Here is a 6,073-nt window from a genome sequence, read left to right as displayed (position 1 = left end):
CTGCAAAGTCAGTCAACTTTGCACACTGGTGTGACCTTGGTGTGGTTTGCTGTAGTCTCTTAAATGAAAGGTTGGAGGTTTTGTTTAATTTGGTTATCTGTTAATGAAGGCAGATTTGGTCTGGTGACAGAAATGGTCAGAACAAAACGGCCTCTTCACCAGTGTCCCCAGAGAGACATGTTCTAGAGAATTGTGGAGGAACAGTTCTTTGTACAAATGCAGCTGCCTAACATGAGCTGAGAGGAATAAAAATACCTTTTCATCAGGTCATAATGGCTTGATGCACAACAAGTCTCCTTGTGCTGCCCGATAGAGCTGCACAACCTCTCTGCTCTCAGTTTGAAGGTAACAGAGTGAGAATACGGTAAGATGGTACATGCTCATAAATCATTACTGCTTTCACTAGGAAACATGAGACAGAGTCCAGGCAAGGGCAAAGTACCCGTCTGCTGCTGCACTCTCTTTGCAAAAGCGGGGCTGCCAGAGAAAGCAAAACTCCAAAGACATTTGAGTGATTTACAGCTCTCTGCCTTTTGCCCTCCGTGGTGAGCTCTGGGCACACAGTGACGCTGGGGAAGTGCAGCCAGCAGACGAGAGCTGCTGAGTGCCTCTGCCCTGCAACACAGGCACCACCCCAAGAATGAGGTGCCAGCAGGATTTAAAATGGAAAGCAAGAGAATACACGCGTGCAGAACAGACGCAGCAATGACAAGCCCAAACCAAGGAAGTAGTTTGCACTAAAAAATTGATTATTTGTAAGTCTGGAACAGAACCCAAAACCTCCCAAACACTTGACATGCGTCCCACCCAGAGGGCAATGCTGCTTTGAATCCCCCTTCACACCAGCAGACTGGCAGAAACATGACAGGATGTCAGAGTCTTCAGAACATATTTCCCAATTTGTTGGGACCCAAGGTCATATATATCCTTGAAAAAGAAAAACAACTCAGAGCTTCCTGCATAGCTTCATTTTCCAGCTGCTTTTGTAGTTTTGGTGGGCGGTTTTCTGGTTTTTGTGTTTGGGTTTTTTTTTTTTAATTCTGGGTTTGACCAAGGAAGTGTTGTAACACAACTTGAGGACAGTTAGCGAGCTGATGTTCTGCCAGATCCTTGTTACATTGTGTAAATTTGTTATAAGAAATCGAAATAGTCATCACTCTGGCTCCATGATTGCTGCTGGGTGGGATTTGTAAAGTTATGTGAAAAACACTGGCTTCTACTTTTCAGAGAGCATCTCCTAACCCTTAGCACTTCCAGCTCACTGAGGGCAACCCCTCGAGCCCCAGTGGGACCCCAAGCAGGAGATGCCTGGCTTCTCTCAGACTTGTAGAAACAAACCACAGCTGTGAGCTGCAAGTCAGTGTTTATAGTAGTGTAATGCAGATGGCTAAAAGCTTCTAGCTGAGAAACTACTTTTATGCTTTTACCTAACAGGAAAACAAGGAGTTGCTAAACCAGTTTATAAATTTTAAAATTATTACAAGGAAAGGGCACTTCACACAGTCTACAAGCAGTCTGTGCCATTCATAACCAGAGAACAAACTAGCAGACAAGTGCCACAGTTTGCATTAACAGAAATGTTAGGTGGAGACTGGCACTGGTAGACTTCACACCAAAGTCAGGGCTTGAGGACAGCGTGAGAACATCCATGTTGAATCCCTAGATGGGAGTTCATGTGAACTTAACTCGGTTGCCCAAAGCTGGTGGCCACAGTAGCAAAGAGCACTGCTTGGGCTAACTCACATTTTAGCAAAGCTGCATGCAACTGCTGATGTGCCTCAGGAGGTTGTCAGCTCATCTGCAAGCAGGTGAGTTGATGAGAGGAATGAAGGATCTGGACCAGAACAACAAAGCTGGCAGTCACGTAACCAAAGTGACTAGAGAAAGAAACTTTTCCCAAGTGTGGCAGCTCACCTTGTGACACTGCGGGACTGCTCTCCATATATATTCCTCAGTTCCTCACAGGCTTTGTCTATAGGATATCCTCAGAGCAATCTCACTCTCTTCGCTCCTGGCTGGAGATCAACACTTGCATATGTGCATCCTTCCCTTATATCATAGGATGTGTTAGGGCATTTGAACAGCAGGCAACACCCTAGTGCTGACACTCCACTTCTTGTTCACTTTCTGTCCTCACAGTCAGCCACTAGCAAGGTTCCCTCATGACCTTGTAAAAGTATGAGAAATCAAATAAGTCTGCTTAGAGAAACAAGCACTTAGAAATTTCGTTGGCAATATGGCAAGTGATGGCTCATGCAAATAAGGGTGCCTTCTAGGACTGATTTTCACATGGAAAAGCATCAGCACCAAAAGATGCTCTTCCTCTGGACTGCAGTCCTGCAGGCTTTCACACCCATATGATGCTGTGCCTTACTAAGTCTCTGGTCTCAAGCTCTGGTGCAGTATTCCCCAAAGACCAAAGCACTATCACTGGAATCAAACTGGGAGCAGAGTATAGATGCATGCCATTTTACAACACTCAGACTTTGGGACTGTCTATGCACATATCCATGGCCTCAATTTCATTATTTCTAGAAGAAATATGTCTTGAGCAAAACAAACATAACATCTCATCATCTCTGCTGCAATGTGTTTATAAAAGATCATTTTTCAAAGAACGGGGAAATGTTATCTCAAAGGGAGCGGAGAAATCCAGCGACTATTCTGCCTGAGATTGTAGCATTTCTAGCTGGATTTCACAAGGTCACGCCTCATCTGTTTCATCCTATATCTAATTCCTCTTACTCAGAAAAACCATATTATCCTCCCATGTCAACCTCTAACTGCTCTAGAGAGAAGCCTATGTTCTCACCCCAAAGCTCTGCTCAAGGGAGAAACTCCAGAACTGTAAAGGGGAAAGAGCAGAAGGAGGGAAGCAAACACCACAACAATCTCTGAGAGGTAAGCAAAGCAGAAGTCAAACAGCTCTCAATTTAAGTGACATGTCCTGGTGCTTTCCAGATTCCCTAGATGCCTAGACAGGAAAAACCTTCCATCCTGGCCCATAAAATTGAGAACTGTGGACTGTTACCACCTACCTCCAGTTCTTTGGTTGATGAATAGCAAGAGTTTACTGAACTGCACCCCTTATCTCATACAAATCTTGCAGACATGGATTCAGCTGTCTGCTCTTTGACAAAATCTGGATTTTTAAGAGCATAAACTGATACTATTCACTAGACAATTTTTCCCCCTCAAAATCTTCCTGAAAACAAAGTACAAGAGAAATCTTTCATCCCTATGTGGCAGATTAAAATTTAATATCAGGATGGACTGGGAGAAAAATACACTTGGAACTTAATTCAATAATTCAGTGAGGTATTTTTCCTCCTCTTTAAAATTTTATCACCCGATATGCCCCCCATGAGAAGGGATATTGAAACAAAAAAAAAAATTGAAGGCACCTTTGAGCACAAAAGGCCATCTGAATGGCTTCAATACTGAGCTGTTTTGACATGTTCTGTGGCAATAAGAAAAGTGAACCATAAAATATCTTATTTACCCTGTCTATCACTGGGCCATCTGATGACAGGGGTGGCACTGCCCCCAGCATGGCACGGCAGCGGCGGGCAGTTTTGCCTGCAGCCAGGCGCCCACTGCTTGTGCTCTGCTTCACGGGGAAACCCATGCTGCTGCCTCCTCCCTGGCTGCCACCGCTGATCTGAAGGAGGTGTGGGATTGAAGAGCAGAGGCAAAGGCTTTGAGAAGAGAGGTTGTATCAGCACAGAGGATGCTGTGAAACAGCAGCACGTGTGGAGAAAAACAATTTCTCTTCAAGGATTCTGTTGGCGGATTCAGACTTTATGCTGCAGGATCTGAAAGTGCTGAATTGCAACAGCCCTCTCGGGTTTCTTTGTTGAATGAACAGTCAGGATTCCCTCTGTTACACAAAATTTGCTGCACCTTGACTTTTACTAACAAGTTGGAAGTATTTGGTGCATCAGTAGTAACCCAGGACTCAGGACTTCACTGTGGTGGGGGTCAGTACCAAAGTCCCTCTGGGGCAGCAGCAAGCAAAACCAGCTACTGCTTCTGAAAACATTGTTAGGTGGCTTTGGTCTGGATCAGGCACAGTTCATGGTGTTTAGATGTGTAAAGCACATTTATTGCTTGTATCACCAGGAAGACCCAGCACGAGCCTTGTTTGCTGAGCCTCAGCCCTGTTGTTGAACCCCATGGTAATGGCTGGGCTGGAGCCAAGGAGGGAAACCCCAGCTCAGAACCTACCTTCGTTTCCATGCTTTCAGGCTACTGTTTTGTCTTTTCTTCATCCCACAGATCACCTGGAAATTAAAGTAAGACTTTTCACCTTTAAAGGCCACATTTCATCCCCATTAATACCCAGTAACTGCTCTGACGGACTGAAACGCAACCATGGGATTACCCAAGCACAAACACAGTGCAGGCACATTCCCCCAAAGCAGCAAAAGCACCCCTTCTGCCAGGGGCTGGAATGCTTAAAAGTGGGCTTTATCTACCACACAGTGGAAAAACAAAATTCTGGGGAAACTACATCCCAGTTTCCATGCTTGTAAGGCACCTTACCAGCAGAGTAGAGTACAGGGAACCAACCAAAAACATTGCATACAGGCATTCACTTAGCCACCTCACCTCCTCATGGAGGGTGGATGGAAACTCAGACAGCCTTTACACAACACCCTGCTTGCCAAACCAGCCACCAAGGGAGGAGGAAGCAGCATCTGAATGAAGAGAGTCTGAGGTGGTCTATCTCAGAAGAGAGTCATAGAATTATAGAACCATAGACTCATAGAATGGTTTGGGTTGGAAAAGACCTCTAAGATCATCTAGTTCCAACCCCCCTGCCATGGGCAGGGACACCCTCCACTAGACCAGGTTGCCCAAAGCACTGGTTATCACACCTTCTCCATTGCATGAGCTGCAACACAGAGCACCAGGATCCCTCCCGCACCACAGCAAGGAGCCTGCAGCAGACACTGCTGCAAGGTTTATGGGGAAGGAAGGGGCTCAGGAAGCATCAGGTGCTAGCTGGTGATTTGGGTACACAGCTGGAAGGAGGATGAATGAGCTTGACCCACACCTTGTGTTAGCCTAGGTGAACGTGACCTTACCTTATAACACTTTTTCAGAATAAATAAAAGCTGTCATTAAGTAGCTACCATTCAAGCTGCTTGTATGTTGAGGAATTTGCATCTAAAGCACACCTACTATATGAAACAACTGATTCATTTAACTATTTTGTTTCCCAGTTAATATTTCACAAGTACTAATGACGTGGTATGATTAGTGACCAGTAAAACATACTTTGATTATTATTTATATGAGAACAATTGAAATGTTTGTCAAAACTTTAATGGAAATCGCCTTTTTAACATTTTTCATAGAAAATACCTACTTCTCCCTAATTTTTTTTAAATGTGAAAACTTGCACTTTACGATGACTGACCTTTTTAAAAGAGGATGGGCTCCCCCCCCCCTTTTTTTTTCTCATCAAGAAAAAGCAGAAATTTTCACTTGAAAAATGGTTGAAATTAATTTGAAAAATATGGACATATTTTTCCATTGCCTTGCAATATTTCCCCCACAGTTCTCTCTGCTAGATAGATCTAATCTGTGGTATGCCCAGAAAAACCTGAATCAGACATGTACACAGCCCCCTTCCTACAACCCTATGAATGCTTAAATCACGGTGGTGGAGATTGATGAGAAAAAATAACAGAGTGGGATTTCCTCAGTACAGCTATTGCTCGTTTTTTTATGCATTCAGATCAAATAGACTGAAAATAAACCTGTGAGAACATTGAGAAAAAAAATATCCCCTAAAAGATGTACCAGGAGAGGTCTCTTCTTGCCTTGAAGGGGTTGGAACTCAGCTGGAAGTGCCAAAACTGAAACCCATTAGCCTCTTCTGATGCTAGAAATGTGCCTCTTCCCCATGCTGGCTGCAGTAGTCAGCTGCCAGTGCTGGGGCTCCCTGCTCTGGGGCCAGGCAGTCCGTAACGCTGCTTTTCCCTCCCGTGGTCAGAAACCTATCTACATCCCCTGACGCCTGTCCTTGGGGAGAACAGCATTTTCTGTTTGTGGTATCCTATTT

General features: G+C 44.5%; 1 protein-coding gene across 1 annotated transcript in view; it reads right to left on the bottom strand.

The window, feature by feature from the left end:
- RPL37 (ribosomal protein L37) overlaps window positions 1–6,073 on the bottom strand; it is a 350,006-nt gene that overhangs the window by 76,962 nt on the left and 266,971 nt on the right. The gene's annotated exons all lie outside the window — the stretch shown is intronic.

The sequence above is a fragment of the Balearica regulorum genome, chromosome Z (assembly GCF_011004875.1).
Source record: "Balearica regulorum gibbericeps isolate bBalReg1 chromosome Z, bBalReg1.pri, whole genome shotgun sequence".
NCBI classification, from domain to species: Eukaryota; Metazoa; Chordata; class Aves; order Gruiformes; family Gruidae; genus Balearica; species Balearica regulorum.
Note: the sequence above shows the minus strand (reverse complement) of the source record. Positions and strands in the feature narration are given on the sequence as shown.